The 19,838-nt window shown below is 41.9% G+C and overlaps 1 protein-coding gene across 32 annotated transcripts in view; it reads left to right on the forward strand.

Annotated features, from left to right (window-relative positions):
* Nucleotides 1-19,838, forward strand: part of LOC116653662 (uncharacterized) — a 424,046-nt gene that overhangs the window by 66,626 nt on the left and 337,582 nt on the right. For all 32 annotated transcript variants that reach the window (XR_014948267.1, XR_014948268.1, XR_014948273.1 and 29 more), the window contains exon 4: nucleotides 13,313-13,359. The gene's annotated coding sequence lies outside the window, so the exon portion shown is untranslated. The remainder of the gene's footprint in view (nucleotides 1-13,312; nucleotides 13,360-19,838) is intronic.

Raw genomic sequence — 19,838 nt, forward strand, 5'->3', positions numbered from 1 at the left:
GAGAGAACTAGTTTTCAAGAAATGCTGTATACTTCTCTTCTGGAAAAGAGACTCAATGCAGATCAGCTTAGTTGGGCATCTGGAATCCTTACCAAAGCCTCAGGAAATAGAGTTCAAACAGAGCTGGGTGGGGAAAGAGAAGAAAGAAAGGAAAAAGTAATCAATTTTTTGGGGTTGAAGGAAGGAAATTTAAAGAGAAGAAAAATAAAGAAATGAATGTAGTAATCAATCAAGCAATCAGATCTCTCATCTCTTCTGTTTCTAGGAAAACCCAGAGAAATTTCAGATGGGAAATTAAAATATTATGTATTTAACTCTTTCTCCCAAAGAAAGAGAATTGTGTTTGGAAATGATAATGGGAATGTAATGGAAATGGTGTTAGGGTGTTTCTATTGCCAAGCTGAGCTTTGGCTGGATTGTGCTTTCCATCATTCTGTGTCAGATTTATGTGGCAAGGTTTTGGTAATGGGAAGGCTTCAAGGCTGACCTTTGTGAATCCAGAAGCTGCTCCATGTTAGACAAGAGCCAGCTCCAGCTATTCCAAAAGGGACCCGATGCTGGCCAAAGCTGAGCCAATGAGCTACACTGGTTGAACTTCTGTGAGAGCAGATTTAAGAAAGGGAAAAATTCCTGTGCTGGAGCAGCTCCTGTAGGATGGGCCCCATGGTATGGACCCACGTTGGAGCAGCTCTTGAGGAGTTGCAGCCTGTGGGAAGCCCATGTGGAATCACTTTGGGAAAGACAGCATCCCATGGGAGAGACCCTACACTAGAGCAGGAGCAGAGAGTGAATATGGAGGAGTGGCAAAGAGAAAACATTATGGACTGACCACAGCACCTGTTCCTTGTTCTCCTGCTGCTCAGGTGCAAGAGGGAGAAAGGTTTTTTTAGTTATGTTTTTCTCACTGATCTAGTCTCTTTTAGTATGAAATAAATTAATTTTATCTTCCTATGCTGAATCTGTTTTGACTCTGATGATAACTGGAGAGTGATATCCCTGTCCTTATCTCAAACCTTAGCATATTTCCTTCCCTTGTTCCTTTGAGGAGGGGAAAATGAGTGTGATATGTTGGAGCTTAGTTAGCCATCAGTGTACAGTGTTGTCTATCATCACCATTTGCTAGATTTCTAAACTCATAGAAAAAGATACTTTTCCCTTGTCACCATAGTTACAGCAGCACCCAGAAGCACTGATCTCGTTACCTCTGTTTTGTCCAACCTACTGCTTGCTAAGTGCTTTCAGTGAACCTTCCTGAGAGGTAGAGATTGCATGGCCCAAAAATCAGGCTGGATAATGTGAGAAGCTTTTTGTCATCTCCACTTGAGGAGAAAGCAGCCTTGCACCTGTCCTGTGCACATCTGTAGAGGTTCTGCCATGGGATTTCCTTACTTGAGGAGTCTTCTTGCTGTTAACATGAAAGGGTGAGACAGGTAATCCATAAGGGTATGCATCACAGAGGCTTGAAAGAGGCATGGACATGCATCGGAGAGCTGACAATCTCAGAGTACTGTTCTTTTCTGTAGAAACATGAAAAATACTTCTGGCATAGCCAGGAGGAGTCTTTTTTGAGCTTTTGTTCTCCAGGTCTCTCTGTCTAATCATCCCCACATCAAATCCTGGTAAATTCTGCCTTTATGCTGTCGCCTGTGTACTTGTAGCCAGAACTTTCTGCTTTATGATTAGACTTGCAGCCTATTTCTATACACATTAGGCACTGAGGTTAGCACAGGAATAAAAAAGTATGTCCCAAGAAGGAAAATGGCATAGGAGACCTTGTTTCATAAGGGAAAGGAGGGAACTTTGCTTTTTCTAGGAAGACAGAGATCAAGAAAGAATGGCATAACTTTTCATCACTACCACAGAATCATAGAATCATGAAGGTAGGAAAAGTCCTCTAAGATCATCTAGTCCAACTGTCAGTGCTGAGGCTGAGGAGAGTAAGGTGCCAGAAAAGGGGAGAGAGCAATTTAAGTTGGAAAAGTTTCATACCGGAACACACAAAGATAAATGTGGGGAGGAACAAACTAAAACTGGAAAGGAAGGGGTTGTTCGGTACACTTGCGAAGGGATTTCTGACCTCCCATAAAGAGGAGTAGGGGTAAGTATCCCAGCTTGCCCTCAAGTGGAACTTTCCTCTATATGCAAAGAGAGCAAGCTTGTTAGCAGGAGACATGCTGGCCCAGGAGTGCTGCAGTTCAGCTTGTTTGGGCTAAAGGGATATAATGAACCCATACTTTCTTTTCCTCTGCTTCACAAAGCCAAAGTGTTTGGCCTTGACTTCTGAAACATCTCCCTGCTGAATCCAGTAATGCTGCCTATCTAAATTGGTACACCACATTTGTAATTAAGTCTCAGGCAAGATCTTTATTCAGAAAGTGGTCCTAAAAAGCCTTTTTTTCCTTCTTCCCTGTCCTTGGCGAGATCCCAGATCATTGAAGAAAGCAGCACAGAAGCTAAAAATGATTCAATTTAATAGAAAATGGGAAACGATCCTGGGTCAAGTGTGCATCTGTGTCTCTTTATATATCCTAGTCTAAATATAGGTGCTCTGAGGGTTTTGTACAGATAACTGGAGAAAGGAAGGTGAAAAAGAAAAGTCGCTTAATTTCCTCTTGTCCTTTCTCCAGTCTACATAGTTTTTTCAAATGCCTGGACTATTCCACTTTAACCTCTTGGAGACTTTGGACAGTGAAGCCGCAAAATGAGGACTGGAGGAAACCCCACCTGCAAAGTAGTGTGCCAAGGAGAGGCCTTTCAGTTTTAATCACCCTGCTTAATCCTGCCATTCCTAAACACTCTCAAAGGTTGGAGTTGGTCATTTGTTTTCTTAAATTAACATAAATTGGAATTTATGGGCCAGGTGATTCTCTTTGAAAAGGGTCCTTGTGTGCTGGGGAGGTAGGGGGTGGGACTGACCTGTCAGCAGGGAGCTTTTGGGCTACTCCAAAAGCAATTCTTTGTTGTTCTCTCTTCCCATCAATACTACCCAAAGAAAAATAAATAAATAAAAGTGCTCAGCCTTCTTTTAACAGCTGCTCACAAAGATTCCTTTCTTAATGCTTTTTTTTTTTTTTTCCTTTTTTTTTCTCCCCTCTTTTTATTGGGCCTTCTGATACCTTGGCACAGTAAAAGGGGGAAGAGAACTCTAGAGACAGTGGGATCCTCTTGGGAAAACTTTGCTTTCAGTTGTTGTTTGTTTGTTTTAATATGAGCTGGTCTGGGGACAAGTAGGCATTGTTGTTTTCCCCAAGGAAGATTGTGTAGGATAAATCAAGGAAGCCTTGGGATTTGCAGTTTACCCCTATTAATTCTGATCTTGTATATTCTCATTGATGAGGAGGGGTAGCATGTTGTTTTCTCTTCCCAACAGAGCAGCTTTCCATGGGATAAAGACTCAGCTTCTCTATACTGCATACTGTATGCTGTTAGTGAAGTATATTCTAATGTGTTTTACCTTGTGCTGCCTGGGGCTAAGAAAGGGAATAAACTGTCTTCTGGCTCTCCTATAAGTTCTGTAAGAAGTAACAGGATTAAATTGCACTAAGAGAATCAGATTAGACATTAGGAAACACTTTTTCTCAGTCACAATAGTTAAATACTGGAATACATTGCCTAGGGAAGGGGTGTAATCTGTGTTATTAGAGATTTTTAAGAAGAAGTTAGAGAAGTACTTGGCAGAAATGCTTCAATAGAGCTTAATCCTGCCTTAGGACAGAGGATCAGACTCAACTGGTTCCTCAGCCCCTATTTACCCTTTCTCAGTTCTTCCAAGGATGACTTCACCTTTCTGATCTGGGAGGAACCACAGTCCACCTAGTACAGTATTTCTATAATAGACTGCACTTCCAGCCTGCTGCAAACTGAACCGTTGTCAACTCTTTCCCCAGCTTCCTTACTTAGTCCCACAAATGGAAATGAGTGCATATGCTGGCAAATTAAGTTGTGATGTTTCTGGGCTACTGCCTGATGCCTGCCAGACTGTGGGCCGCAGGCTGAGGAATGCTGGTTGTAGTGACCTCCTGAGGTTCATTGGGGCCATAATTTCTCTGATCCTAGCAGCTGTACTGTGGTCCATCATCATGGCTCTATTAACATATGAGCTTTGATGATAATTATTCTCCTGAGTCCTGGGAGGAAGAAAGACAGCTCTGGACATGTGACAAATAACATAAAATCCCAACTCTTTGGTAAACCTGTTGTCTTAGTGCTTGTAAGTCTTTAAGGTCCAAACTTTGAGGTGTATTCTTAGAGTGACACATGCTGAGGTTAGACAGCCTTGTCTTTCCAGCCTCTGAATTCAAGTGCTATTCCTGCTCAAGGATGAAAGAGGATATCTAAGATACTGCCTGCCACCTGCAATGAATTAAGGAATCATTCATTGAACATAGGAAAAGACATAGTTAAAATTGGTTTACTTATCACTTATACTTCCTTATGCACTTATCTAGCCAGATTCTTCAAGTTTTTAAAGGTTTGAAGTAGCACTTCTGATTAGTAAGAACATCCAGGTGAATACAGATCAGGATATTGTGTACCATTTAAACATTTATTGCCTCTTCTAGAGGCACCTATCAAAGCTCTCAAGAAACGTTTGGCCTTTTTAACCTTTTTGCAACTTAATTCTGTAAAGACAAGTTTATTTCACCTGAGTTTTTTAAGACGAAATCTGAAGCATATACATGATGTGAACCAGTCCTGTTCTTTCAAACATCTCCCACCTATATGGCTGAGACAGAAAAGTAGTTAAGGGTGAAGATGAAGTCGGGCAGTGAAAAAGTCAGGTAGAAACAGGTTACTTTGATGTGTTTCACATCTATAGAGAAAGAAGTCTGCTTTCACCCTCTGATTGTGAGAGACTTTGCCATTTGCTCTAGCTTAACATCAGCCAAGAGTTATGTTTGATACTGGGTATGTATGTAGATATCCAGAGAGGTGAAGTAGCTCATGTAGCCCTTCAACTGACGCAGATTCTTCTTTTCTTTTTTTTTCCAAAGTTTCCATCATCTACCCTGCAGGAATCTGATGTATCCAAATAAATATTCCATGAATCATGGTTATCCATTCAAAGCCCGAGCCCTGAGGGCTCTCACTTCTCCTGTGCTCCAATTCACCTGCCCACACTCATCCAGCTCTTCGTCTGCCTTTGTGTTATATCCCTCTTTCATCTAGCTTTAATAGATCCTAGTTGCTCCGTGTGAGACAGGAATGATACAGAACAACAGATCTAAGCCCAGGAGTATGAATAGCATGAATCGAACACAAAAAATCAAGCCAGATACTCATATGCTGGAAATGAGTTAGTTCCTCTGACTGACATAATGTTCTGCTTTTTATTCTAAAAGGATAAATGCTTTTTTTTTTTTTTTTTCTCCTCCCCCTGCCCAGGCTTAAGGACACTTAAGATACAGGATTTGCACTGTCTGGGATATGTTTGTGAATGTCTCTTCCTTTCTTCACACATTAATTCCCTCAGCTTTAATGCCACAATTCCTGGCTCAGAGATTTGTGCACCTTCCTTGTGTTCAGCACCACTGAGCACAGTTTCCAGTAATCTATGGAAGAACCACATGCTTGAGGTTTTCCTAACACAAGGTGACAAGAAATGTAATACCCCCTGCATGTTCCCAGAAGCTAGAGGCTTTAGGGTCTTTGCATCCTGGAAAGGGTGTACAGTATGGTACATCATTTCTCCTTTGCCTTTGGGCTGTGTTTTCCTTTTGCTCTGTGCAAGAAACCTGGATGCTTCCCAAAGACAGAAGGAATTGTATAGGTGAATGTCTGCAGGCTGGAGAGTGAACAGTACCCTAACAGGGAAGCGAGATAATGTATTTGTGAGAGAATGACTGGGAATGATGCAGGCACTGCATCTTCGTGTTTGAACTGGAATCAAGATTATGATTTTTAATAAATTCTTCTTTGTTTTTCTGATGGTTGCTGGGTAATGCGAAGGCTAATGGAATATACCATCATTTCTGGAGCATAGGAAAGGGATTTGCTGACCTTCATAGAGGAAGGATGATTTTAAAGGGCAGGCATTCGGATAGGACTCCTGGGACTCCTCATTTTGCCACAGATGCAGGCAAGTCATTTAGGCCAAGACTTTCAGAAGCATTTAATAAAGAAAGATGGAGCATAGCTCAAAATGGCAGTATCCCCACCCATTTGAAGTGGGAACTGGCTTGCTTTGGGGACAGCTGATGGAAAGGATTTGCAAAGTAGAAGCCCAAAGGCAATAAGATGAGACTTTCTAAACAAAGGAGGAAGCTTGACACCTTTGCAAGGGAAACATGATAGACTGACCTGACTGAACGCCTGAAGTCACCTCAGTGACTTTTATAAGACAGAGGATCTTTTGATGAACCTCCAGCAAGGCTTATTTTTTAATACTTTTTATCTGATGCTTGTTTTCCCTTAAGAACTAAGCAATGACATGCTGCCAACCTCCCTTATTAGATACTAGGAAATATGCATGGTGAAGAAGTCATGACTCATGATATAATCTCTTTTGCAAACTTGAACGCTGTGCAAGTGGCTTTTCTGGTGCCCAATACAGCGTAACGCTTACATTTTTTAGCATTGACTAAGTAACTCTTTTCTAATGGGTCATCTATTTGTATTCAATTTAAAGCGTTTTGAGACCTCTGCTTATGAGTTTTAGCTTTTTCATGTCTCTAGTAACTGACCAAAGGGGGCAAAATTTAATCATGTAAGCATTGTTTCCTTAGCAAAACTAGGCAAAGATTTGTATCTGTGGTGTATGAAAACATATGATTGCTTTTAGTCTTTAGGATCTGAAAAGAGGCAGGAGGTCAACCAAGACCTGCAGAGGGATGAAGTCAGTTCCTAGGGAACATCAGATTCAGATCTCCTGTTTGTACATGGCAGAGCCTGAAAGTGCAACATATGTGCTGTCAAAATATAGGGAGAAGCAGCATTGTTTGTAAGAATGGCCTTTTTAATTTGTTTCTTCTAACATTACCTGTCCTGATATACCTGTAACCTCCTCATCTGTGAAAGATGTTCCCTCCTTTTGTACAAGATGTCCTGGTGGGTAGGATATGCTCCACTGGGAAGAGGCAAAGATGACACAAGCAAGAAACTGTCCTTCAAACTTTATTTGCATGACAGAACTGTCCTGGTTATCCAGAGAGTTTTCAAACGTGACCTCAGCAGGGTTTTATTCATGGATTTCTCATTTTGCTTTACTTTTTTTTCCATTCTCTCTTGGGCACCTTGGTTTACACGTATCTGTTTTATTCCCTTCATATTTAATTCTAATGACAGGCTTCCTGGGGAGCAGGGTGCCTTCCTTTGGTGGTACCTTCAGGTCTCTTCTCTTGGCCTTGGGCTATTCAAGCTCTTTCATATGACAGGGAATGGGAGACTGGGTCATGACATATGTCTGTCATCACCACCACTGCAGCTGCATTAAGCTCCACATCATTAGAAATACTTCAAGGTGATATCCTTAGGTGCTCTGAGCTGATATAGAACCACTGGTTTCTAGATCAGAGGCTAAACTAGTGAGTCTTCAAATCAATACATCTTTTGAGAGTAAACGGCTGATTAAATCACCCAGAGCTTGTCAGTGTTTCAGCAGAAATATAAAGCTTAAGGAAGGAGAGGATAGGGAGGGGAAGGAGCTCTGAATCTTTGGGGAAAGGGAATATGTTGTAAATAAAGCTACATACCATTAATTAACTTAGCATAATTGCCTTGTAATTGCAATGGTAATCATTTTATCTTGAGCTCAGACCAAAAACCTTAATGGGGAAAATCCGTCATATCCAATTTTAGTCCAGATGCTTAATTCCACCATCAAACTAATCCTAATGGATCTGTCAGCTTCATTATAGTGTCATTAGTGATAGAAAAGTAGAAAGTGCTCAAAACTTCTCTGCCTCCCTCCCATGCTTGTCCCAACCAATGTGGAGAAAGAATGGAGGAAGAGAAGAAAAAAAACAAAGTGACCATATTTTTTAACTGGCCTCTTTAGTAGTTGTGCAAGAACTGTTTGGCAATACTTTGAAAGGAGATTGTAAGTAGAGGATTGATTGGTCACTGTTGGCACTGAATGAGGAAATCTAGGGATTGATGTTATCCTCGGGTAAAGAGCTGGCATCAGGCAAACAAATTGCATCGGTATTTCTAAAGCCTCTGCAAGAATTCAGACCTGGCAGCTTGGGAAATAAGAATGGAATTAAGCTTCGGTTAGGCTAACTGAGAAAGTATCATTTTTTCTGTTGTTCCTAAGTCTTGTGTCATGACTTTAAATGAGCAATTTAGGATGTCTTGATTTGACCGCTGTGGAAACGGCAAGGATATGGTAGAACAGAAAAAGGAATTATCTGTAGGCCACATGAAGAATGGGTGATATTTGGGTATTTGACCATTCCTCTACATCCTCAGCCAGAAACTGTTAGTTAACACAATCATTTGCATAAATTTACATAGCATATAACTGCTGCAGTCACTGAATACTTGAATAGTTGAACAAACTGGTTGGTTGATTGAACAAATATATTAACTGAAAATGACAGAAGCTCTTGGCTGAAGTGTGTTAACGCTCATAACTTGAGCTGCCAGTCATACAGATTGTGTCTCAATATGAGACAAGATAATTTTGTAAAAGATTTTCCCAGTCTTTCCAGATTTTTATCTTAGCTTGCAAAAAAAGTGCTGCATGTCAGCTCTATACAGATTAGTGTATATTTTGCCTTGCTATTTTTTTAAGTAAGAGACATTGCAAAATGAGGTCTGCTGTTGAAGGTGGAGTTCTTGTTCCAGAGATAAATTTGAATGTTGGCAGCTTTTGTTTCATTTAGCACCCTGGTTCTTATTAATTCCTCGTAAACATTTGTGAACAGCTAATATATACTGATGAATACATTCAGGTCTCTGCAGTTAATTATGGCTTTAACAATGAACCAGCCTTCAGGAACCTGAAACACATCATTGCTTTCTTGAAAAACATTATCAACTTCAATGCATTAACACTCTTCTCCTAAAATGAGTTCTACTCATCTTCTCCCTTGTCATCTGCTTTTATTTTATTTTAGGAAATCCAAGCTAAGCAAAGTACTGTTTTCTTCCAAAGAGGGGTGCACTGAAATTCAGTTTCTTCTCTCCCATATATATTCGTAGACCTAATTGTCTGAATTCACATACACCTCCTTTGTGTGTTATAAGAAATAAGGCTTTCTGCACTGGGGAGAGAAATAGAGTCCAATGAACTGCATTTTGAAGTAGCCCTGTGGACCTGCACTGAACACGTCTGTGACTCTGTCTTCCCCAGCCACCCAAAAGCAATGAATGGGAGAGCTGTGCTCGTGGAGGGAACTCTGATAAATGCTCGGTGTGAGCTAGAGAAACACTAGTCATGGTGTCAGCCTCTGCAGTGTGTGAAGTTAGGGAAGGAGAAGCATCCTCCATGCTGGAGAATAGAAAGTTGCACCACGAAGTGATCCACAGTGTATGGACTTAGTGAGCAAGAAGCTGACTTTTTCTTCTATTAATTTGTCAACAGAGGTCAGCATTAGCTTCCTCTTCATCCACATTTTCTGCATGAAGTTTCACCACCCCTTCAGGGTGACAAGGCTGAAGAGGCTGGGAAGATGCATGTGTTTGGATGAGCTGTTTTATGTGCCAGAGGCCTTGCTGCTGCTCTAGTTGTCTGCTATTACTGCTGCTGAGGTGGAAACAGGCAGTCCAGGTTGTTAGGTGCTGTGCTGTAGGAATCCAGAGCATCACCATGATGTGCTTAATTGTGTATTGAGTGTGAAAATCCTCATGTTATCATAAGTGACCCCACCCCATCTTTCAAAGCCTTGGTATTGCAGCCGATGCCTGGTCACAGCTAGGCCACATGGTTCAGCCCCAGATTGCATTTGATGCTGCCCCTCTGTGATGCTTAGTAACCTTTTCTAGGAAGCTGATGACCCAATATGAAAATCTCTCTCCTCTCCTTGCACACAACACAGAGGTGATCAATGGAGACTTTAGAGGCTATTTATTTAACAAGAGAAACAAACCTAAACACAAAAAGGGACGGTTAAAAAAAGAATTTTTAAACAAACTCCAAGAACAGCAGCTGATCCTTCTCTTTTGTAAACAAGGCCTTACTGTAATCTTTTTAACTCTCACCACAAGCCAGATTTATCTTTGGACATCCTGCCCAGAAATCGTTTCACTTCTCTGCAGCCGAATAAACACTGGAGGGAACCGGCCACATGGATACACACACACACAGTGGAGGGGAGAGGTATCAGGGCAAAAATGTTTCATTGCAATGGCTAAAAGAGAAAGAAAAGAAAAAAGCCATGAAATCAAATTGTGTGTGGGTGGATAACTCACTTCCTTCACACAGTTCTTATCCACTGATCCTCGCATGCAGGATGCAGGAGTACTCCCGCTCCTGCACCTTCTTGTCATTTGACTCCTTAAATCACTGCAAATATATACAGAGGGGAAAAAAAACTAGAAAAGAAAGAAAGCTGTGAGATAAAGCTGGCATGGGGAAAGAAACATATCTTGCACAGCAGGGTTGTGGTGGTGTGACAACCTCTTGGCCCCCATCCAGAGAGCTGAAGCAACTGAGGCCTGGAGCTGGTGGGCAGTGGCTATTGGGCGCAGGCAGTGCGTTCAGGGGGCTGAGGGGATGCAGATGTGTGCACTGCTGCTTGGATGTTGCCTTGGGACCTCTCCTCTGTGCTTCTGGCCATACTGGTAACACCAGGATTCCCTGGTGGAGTCACCATCCCTAGAGTGTTCAAGAGTAGAAATGGTACCATAGTCTAGGGAGTTCACAGGCATGAGCTGATTGTTGGTCTGGATAACCCCACTGGTCTTTGCAACCTCAATGATTCTATGATAATCTCTTTTTACTATACTTTCTGGACAGATAAGCAGGAGCCTAGAGACAAGATTTCTTTCAACTATCTGACACTGAAACAGTGGATGTGTAGAAGGCTTTTGTCTTCTTACTTGTCGGACTGAACAAGATTGATCAAGGGGACAGGTGGCAACATGGGACTGATTAGGAAAGAGAATAATTGAATCAAATGTAATTGTTCTGGGGACTAGTTCTTGCACTCTTGAAGCATGCACTGCAAGCATGTCGTTAATTACTGATGAAATTCACTTGATGTTGTGCTTGTGCCTGGTGCCAACCTTTGGTCAAGAGTAACATCATTTTTTCTATGATCAACATCAAAGAAAGGGAAGAGAGGCCTAGGAACCTATGTGAATCTGAAGGGAAGCAAGTAAAAATGTGTCATCAACTCTGTGGATGGCATGATTAGGAAAAACCTTCTATTGCCACTTGTTTTGGGAGGATCTGTGCAGCTTTGCTCATGGCTCTGCATGAGTAATGTGGTTGTCCTGTGTCTCTGACAGTGGAAAAAGAATAATTATACTGCACTGTCACATATTTCCTCCCTCTTCAGTGAGCTGAGAAGCAACATGAATTTATCCAACTCCAACTGTATTTTTGACATTCTTTCATTGCAGAGCTGCTATTTGCATCAGCTTCCTGTTTCATGACAGGCCATTGATGGGGGCATTCTCTGTTTTTCATTTTGTTCCTTACAGATGTAAAACTTGGGGAGTCTTCACAAGCAATCTGGAGGAATGAGTCTGCGGTAGAAAGGACAGTGCCTGTGAAATTATTACTTAAAACAGAGTCCAGAGTCTCAGGATGTTATCCTTGAGTGACCTGGGAAGGAGTGAGCTCCTTCATAGCTGGAAAGCATGTGACGTTGACTGCTGTCAGGAAACTTGCAGCTGCAGGATAATGGTCTGAAACTTCGTAATGGGGAAGCTTCTTTTCTGTTGGCATATTTCTTTACTTTTAACTCAAAGGTCTCTGTAATATTCTATGCTTTTAGCACTTTGGCTTTCTGGTTTCATACTGTAAAACAGATAATTTCTAATTCTAGATCTCACCAGTGCCTCCAAAGGATGCATGTTGCCTCACAGACATTTTTTTCCTCTTTTATTTCTTTTTTTCCAACACATAAAGCTATAAACAAGCAATGAAGAAATCCATCCTTTAAAAATAGCTGGTGACGGTCAGGGCACATGTTTTGCTACTCATGCAGAAAAGGCGAGCATCTGCTTTGAAGAGAAGGCTTCAATGGCTCCAGCAGCAATTTGTAGTCACAGAGCTGTCAGCTTGCACCTGCACTGCAAGCAGCAAAGGAGACAGGGAAGAGGATGTCTCTTATTTTAAACTCAGAGTTATTCAATAGAAATCATTCTGTTGGCCCCCCACAATATTAAAAGGCCCAGTTTTAAAACTGTGGTGACTATGCTGAGATACAGTAGCTAGCATGTGCTCTTCTGCTGTTGTCTTGGACTGATTTTGAGTGTGGCTGAGGTGTAGGACAGAAATACAGTTTACTAGTAACGACTAATTTTTCTGTGGTGCCTTAATCCTTCTAGCCTCAAAAACATTGCTCAGATCTGTAGGAGAGATTATCCTTGTCTCTCCTTATCTCTTTCTGTACCTCTCTTCTTCTGCCTGTCCCCATATCTGCACCTGTATCTAAGCCTCAGTGTCTTTGCCAACTGGGAAAGGTTGTAAAGGTAGATTTCTGTCTCCAGTAACTGTCAGTTGGATAGATTTCCTGGCAAAGAGCAAAATGGGCCCAAACTTTCAGACTATGGGAGAAAGGACTTAGCAGCATAGCAGTGACTGACAGCAGGTTTTTGCTTCTGAGAAGAGCTAAGCTGAAGAGCTTTTCAGCAATGACACTGAATGAAAGACCAAACTAATAGTCTGCTGCAGTGCTTTGGTTTGGAATCAATCTCGAGATGAACATTAATGCTAAGGCTATCAAGAAAGAATTTCATGTTCTGTCAGATATTCAGAGAGGATTAAAATATATTATATTAGGTTGATACAAATAATTATAAACTCATCTGATACTTAGAATGAAACTACTGCAAGGTATTGACTTCTGAAATACCAAAATGACTATGTGAGTGGGACTCAACATTTTGTTGTAGTCTGAGCAACAATCTATACATTCCATATAAGGACATGTAAATGATTTAAGAAGTAGTTTTAACAGTATCTGGGTGCTTTAATGTGTATGAAAATTATTCAGATCAATGACAAGCTCAATGAAATGGTCCAAGGTAGTCCAAGTACAAATCTAGTTTCAGAATGATTTACTCTTGCTGAAAACATATTCCAGCAAAGCAAGTCTGTTTTGACAGGATGGCATTTGCAAATGAAAAAATACTCGTATTTCTTTCCACTTCATCTTTTCTGATTATTGACCTGTTCATTTTTCTTATAAAATTGCAGATTCCTCTGTAAGGAGACCATTTTCCCCTCCAGTTCATTGGAAACAAGTAAGTTGCATTTCAATTTCTCTAGTAAAAAGCTTAAGCTAGTCTCTTTAATCATGCATCTCAGAAAATGTGACTGTTGTCAGAAGAGATTTCAAGCAAGAGATATTACCCATGGAATAAAATGTAGTTGTGTGCCAGGAATACAGAGATAGATTCCCGAAGGAGGAAGAAAAAATAGTGAAAGGCAGAACTAGTCTTGCAGAAGCACCGTTATGCTTTGGCCCGGGAAGTGAAACACCCAACATACTATTTCCTCTGCTAACTAAGAGGGGCAAGGATTAACCAGCCCTTGAAAAGGTAATAATTTAAGCAAGTGGAATGCCAGCAATGCTCACTTACAGGGGAAAGTTTATAGTGCTTATATCCTGTCTGCTTTACTTTAATAAAATGTAAAATACTTTCAAATAAACTAATGGACTAGGGATACATATCCTCTGGCACATTTCCCCGTGTTCACATCCTGATTGCTGTATAATTCAGTATTTTTCAAGTGCAAGTTCAGTGTTTGCTCTGTCATATTTGGCTGTTGGGGGCTGGATTTAGCACTCAATCAGGACTGAAGCTCTGGTTCTCCAGAAAGGAATGATGGTGAGATTGGAAAGGTTCAGACTGTATCCCACAAGCTTGTTTTGCTATAGCTATATCTCTTCGCAAAGTTCTTGTTGTTCTTTGTCAGAGAATGCTAAGGCACATACACAACAATCCAACACAAAAGCAACATGTTCACTGTTATGTCCTTTGTCAAAGATAATAACGGAAGTTATGACTGGTCAATCCAACAGTAACTGACTGGTAGTCATGGTTCAGCCCTTCAGATTGTTTATGTACTGATCTTATTTATTATGTTTGTGCACAAAAAATATCAAGGTGCCTTTCTGATAGCTCTTGGGAAGGCCTTCAACAAGAGCAGGATCCTGCAGAAATGGAAAGCAAGCACAAATGATTGTAATTATTCTCCATCCTTGATGAAAAGAACTTTATTTTAGAAAGCCTCTGCGTTGACAGATTTAGAACAGCTCTCAGTGATTTAGGAGAAAAGGAATATGTACCTCATGCTGGAGAGTGTCTCCAAAAGGCCATTGTGGGTCATCAGCTACTCACAGGAAGCCTTGGTAACTGGCTCAGCTTTATTCTAGAGTCAGTTTAGTTTTAGTGGGAAAATGTTGATGTTTTTTTTTCTTCTTCTTTTTTTCTTTTGCATAACTTTGTTAAAATGTTGCTCTAAACCATGTGAATCAGCATTGAAGAAGAGAGAATGACTTTGACTTTTGTGAAGTCCAGGCTTAACCCTTGGCTGCTGAGAAAAGCAGCTGATAGACACACTTGCACTAGGCTGTCATGTATTTGTTTGGTGCTTTAGTCTTTTTAAGCTTTTCCTCTGTGAAAGTGATGGCCATCAAGATTCCTAGCATCTCACTACAACATCAAGCATCCCGAAGGGTCCCTTCTGGAGAGTTTGTCTTCTGTACAGCACCAGAATAGATGGGCAGTGCATCCACATTGCTAGAGCTCAATTGCTGCTGATGACAGTAGAGAAAGGATGAGTTCTAAGCTAGTATCTCCACATTCATCTAGTTTGGAAACTGTGCAGGATCCTGTTGCAGCAAAGCAAAATATCCTGTGGGCAAAAGGGAAGATGAAAAAGTTAATGTGTTCTTCCCCCCTCTATTCAGTAGTTCATGTTATGGGCATATGATTTTTATTTAAAAGAAACGGGGAGGCATGAATCTCTGCTGGAATCCTGCAGGCCTTATCATTTTTGTAAGGAGAAAAGCCAGAACAGCTTTGAAAGGTAGCAGTTGTGTTTATTCCATTCTCTTCAGATAGCTGCTAAATCACCGTGTACAGTGAGGCTAGTCCCTGGCTTTCATCTGGTTGTTTTGATGAATTAGCCAAGTCATTGCCATATGCTGGCTGTGGAGTGTATGTTAGGACTCTTCCCCTGCCCTGAGCTCTTTACTGTTGTGCTTTGTTCCACAGGTGTTCTGCACCCTAAATTGCAGGGCTTTTTTGTACATCTCTCTTCTCATGTCTGCACCTCTTGACATCTATATCCTGTGCTGGGTTTTAATAGCATTTGTGACTTCAAGTAAAGGGTACCCCTGCCCTGCTTTATCGTTTTTCCTGATCTGAACAGTCCTGGGACTTCTAGTCCAGATGTAAAGGTTGTAGGTTGCACTAAAAGAGATTAAGGGAAGAGAGACCAAGGGTATATGTGAGTTCTTTCTTCTTCTGTGACAGTCTGAAATTAGATGAAGAGGATGGCTGCTTGTTGGATGTCTTCAGATAAATGGCTTCTTGCAGCAGGCTGAGAGAAGAAATAAGAAGCAAGTCCCTGGGAAAGTCACAAATTTGCAAGTAGATGACTTGGTTCACAAAAGGCCATCTAGCCAGTTAGAGGGGAAACTAAGGTAAACTCCACATCTGATGAAGACAGGAGAATCTGCCAGTGTTTAGTAAGAACAAACTTACCCATTTTGTTTTGCTATTAGAAGAGCAAGAAGCTGGCAGCATGTGGGCTTGCCTGTCTTTTATCATAGATAAGCCTGTGCAGTGAAAATGGAGAATCTTGGGACTTTGTTGTTGTGGGAAAGATTTTTTCCTAGCATGATACTTTTCTGTGTTGGTAGTGATTTAGGCCAGGTAATGCCCAGCTCAGACCTTGCCAGCTAGCTGTGTATCTGTTGCTGCAGATGGGTACGTAGGGTACGCATCTCTTGCCATTTAAAAATATGTTATCCAGAGAAGCCAAAATATAACTAACAAGAAAAAAATGCTCTGCACAATAAAACAGAATGCCATAAAAGTGTCAGCGCTTCCAAACCTTTCCCTGGTGGGTCACAGCAGAAATATCCATCGTTCCTCTGGGACACGTCTCCTGCCATCTGCTTCTCATTTATTTTCCCCCTTGTGCCACCCCTTGGAAGGATTCTGGAAAGAAGAGCTTGGCACCCATTGCCAGGAGATTTGCATCCCATGTTTTGATTTGAAGGGTTCCCTCCCCTGAGGGAAAAGTTGGCATTATCCAGTGACCCAAGTTAAAAAAGGAAAACAAAGGGATACACCCAATTCTGCTGCAACTCCCAAATTGATTTCTGAGATTCAGGTGAAAGGCAAGCCAGTGTTTTTCCACTTGATGGCTAAGAAGAGTTTATCTCTGGGTCTGAGCGGGAAATGTTTGTCTCTGTGGCTCATTTGTTTCAAAGCTGGCTTGGCCTGGCTGCATGCTGGAGCTCAAAGCGGTTTTAGCACTTGTGAAGGTGACCTGTTGCCTCAAGGCAGCTCTTGAAGCATGAAGGCTATTTCCAGACTCTTAGGTCAGCCCAGGACTGTAGCTTGCAACCATCCAATGTCCTGATGTGTCTCTTGTGCCAGTGTGGTGGTTCACTCACTGCCTCAAACCCATTTGTTTCATCAAGCAGCGCAAGAGAGAGTCACGGGTACAACCCTGAATCCCACACCAGGATGGAAAGGGTTTGAATGAGAGCACCTGCACCTTCGGTAGACCTGAGCCCCACACTCTGGGAAAGCCAAGAGAATTTACAGTGCTTGCGTGGCCCCATCTGCTCTGCTCGTCTCTTCTGCTGACAGAACTGTCAGGCATCCATCCCTTCCTGGGCCTTCAGCTGATCACAGGTGATTTCCTTCAGAAGGAGCCAGCCCAAGTAACACAAGATTTTCTCCCACTCTGTCCTGTCACTCATCCTGCCCCAAAACAGATGAGTGTTGTCTCAAGGATTCTGCCTTTGCAAATTGCCATCCCTTTTTACAAGAGACAAAGCAATGGCAAAACTCAGTCTGTACTCATGCGTTTTTGTATCACAGAGAGGCTTGATAAATCCCAGTACTGTGTGTAATTACACAAGGTTTTCATGCATTGCTGCACATGCAACATTTCTAATTAGAGAAATGACAAAGGTGTACTCAAAACACAGTAAAATATAATTAGATTTTTCCATCAGTCTTACACAGTTTATCCATGCATCTGCAAGGGATGTTACTTTTGCATGTCTGCAGTCCAGTCCTTGTTACCTGTTGCTAATGGATTTTAGGATGACATTTCTCATTAGGTGTGCTATTTGTGTAGCTTTGGTTTGCTTCATTCTTTGTCTTTTGGAGGCGCGACAGTGTTATTTATCACTGGGATTTAGATCAGCATGGAGCTCAGCAGCCTCGTCTGTGGAGTCAGCTCCCACTGTCCTGGCAGACAGGCAGCCATCCTCACTCCTTGCACATAAGCCAGCAGCTTCCAGCAGGAAGATGGAAGGGAATGAAGACAAAAGTCTGCCCAAAGTGAGGAGGAAAGAACACAAAGGCAGAAAGGGGAGGGAGCAGATGCTGTCCATGTGCATTTGCTGGTTCCTTTCAGGCATGCTGTGTTGAGCCCTCACAGCACATGCTGCATTACTGCTCACAGGCAGCTCGGAGGGAGATGGGCTCTCCTGTACATACCCTCCATTTTGGCCTTCCCAGAAACTGGTGTTTGGTCTGCAGCAGATGTCAGCAGGCCAGGCTGGCTAAATACATCTCTCCCTCTGGCAAAGAAGGACTTAGTGTTTCTTACTGATCCCAGAAGTTCTGGATTACGGAGAGCTGCCTTGCAGGAGAATTGATTTTAACATCTGACAAGTGGTTAATTAAGTCCTTGTACCTTATTACCGACCTCTCCCGTGAATATAAGTGAATTATATGGTTGAGATAGCGGTTTTCATAGGTACTGAGAAGCAGGGGAGGTATTTAACACAGCCTACAGATGTATTTTACAGCTAGCTGGACGTTGTAGGATGCTCTGCTGCCTGTGCAACAGGCAAGAATCACTTCCTGTACCTGCCTCAAGACAGGGAAACTATCAGGGATGCTTCAAGCACTGCTAAGTACAAGCTGCAGTTCTACGCCCTTGACAGCGAACAGCCCAAAACGTTTTGCTCAGCCCTGGTGTAAATGATCCCCCCACTCTCCCTCTGTGAGATTTTCATTTTAGAGCTGGGGAAAAATGCACTGAAGGAAGAGAGAATTCTTGGCAAGATCCACAACTGGATGCCAACCAGAACTCAGGCTGCAGCAAGGCGACCAGTTTGAAACCAGACTGTCCCGCATGGAGTATGGCACTTGGCAAACCCACTGGGATTTCATTCAAATAGCCAGGGAGGGCAGGCTCACCAGATGATGCCTATTAGCATAGCTCAGCATCACCCCTCTTTGTGAGCGCCAGGAAATCTGTCCTTTATTGTCTAAGCAACCGAATACACACACACACACAATAGGTCTCTGGGAGGACTTGTGCTGATGACAGGGTTGAATGCTTGATGCAAAAGCTTTTGTGCCCAGTGGACTTATGTGGTCTCTTCTGAGATACTTATTTACATGTTTGTTTGTTTGTTTTTATGAAAAAGCTTTGGAGTTTTTTACCTTGAGCAAAAACAGGTGGTGATGTCAGTCCACACTTGCATCACGCTTTTGTGTGAGTCTGCTCCCTTTTGCAAACAGGCTATTTCCAGGCCCAAGTCACCTGCCTTCAGTTTGCATAGCACACAGTATGCAACGTCCAGACAAATATTTGGACCAGTGTGTTAAATGCACAAGTCCCAGTATCCCTTTTGCGCTCAGCAGTCAGGCTATATTTTCTGCTATGCTGCTTAAATCCTTCTTCTCAATGCTCAGATTATGGATTAAACAATAGCAAATGTACGTAATAATTCAGCAGAAAAGTGCTAATTGTATTAAGCCATTGATGACGTAAATAGCTTTCAGGCATGGAACCAGGGGTGGCTGGCAGGAATGGCTTTGTGGCTTGGGGTCTGCAACTGAGACTTAGGGGTTTCTCTTGAGAGAAGTACAGAAATGCTGGGAATTTCAATGAGACTTGCAGGTGAGGAATTACTTTTCATTGCAAAGTCTCTGGGGACAGCCACAGCACACAGAGGTCGTGAGTAAAACATAGGCCTAGCCCTCAAAAATCATGACTCTGTTCCTAACTCTTCCTATGACAACGTGCACTTGGGATAATCATGCACATGTCCCTTCTGACCTCGGTTTTCCCATATGGGAAATCAGGATCTTGTTTGTCACCCCTTCCATAAACCCTAACAGCAAGTGTTGTAGCATAAGTTGGTAGCAGGAATATTTTTGCTCCCAAGTGATGTGTGCAACTCAAACATTTACAAATGTTCAAAAGTCAAATATTTGAAAATTGCAAGACGTATTTTTCCGTGGATACTTTGCAGACATATGAAAGAAAAAAGAACCCACAAAATTGGACATACACTGTCTACTTTTACTGCACATCATGCAAACGTTAGAGTAATTGCAGTGTTAATTGCCTGTCTGAAAGCTTTAATGACCTTCATAACCAGATGTGATCACCCGGAGTTATTCTTGGTTGTGTGTACTCTCACCTTCACAAGTATCAGAATGATACAAAAAATCAGTTTACAGATATTTTATGAAAGAGAAGAAAAATCTTTGCCTGACATAAGCTT

The sequence above is a fragment of the Coturnix japonica genome, chromosome 7 (assembly GCF_054131305.1).
Source record: "Coturnix japonica strain WE chromosome 7, WE-NBRP24, whole genome shotgun sequence".
NCBI classification, from domain to species: Eukaryota; Metazoa; Chordata; class Aves; order Galliformes; family Phasianidae; genus Coturnix; species Coturnix japonica.